The sequence below is a fragment of the Cynara cardunculus genome (genome assembly GCF_001531365.2).
Source record: "Cynara cardunculus var. scolymus isolate 2C chromosome LG 15, CcrdV1, whole genome shotgun sequence".
Taxonomy (NCBI): Eukaryota; Viridiplantae; Streptophyta; class Magnoliopsida; order Asterales; family Asteraceae; genus Cynara; species Cynara cardunculus.
The window spans coordinates 17,291,262-17,291,545 of record NC_037542.1 but is presented as its reverse complement, the minus strand read 5'-3'; positions in this window follow the sequence as shown (position 1 = coordinate 17,291,545).

Below are 284 nucleotides of genomic sequence, written 5' to 3'. Positions count from 1 at the left end.
TATATATATATATATATATATATATATATTGACATTTTTTAAATAAATCAAAGTGTCACTGAGATTAGTGGCATGTGGTTGGTAGTGTATTGTGTTTAAGGTTTATGTCTTTGTGATAATAACTAATGTGTGGAAAACTGTAAGTTCTTCAAACACAAAATTATAATAATAAAATATTTAATATCCTTATTGTAAAACACATGTTTCATATGTTTATTAAAAAAAACTTGAATAATTACCGTTATGATTTGCAAAATATTTATTGATCGTTTACTTTTTCTAAA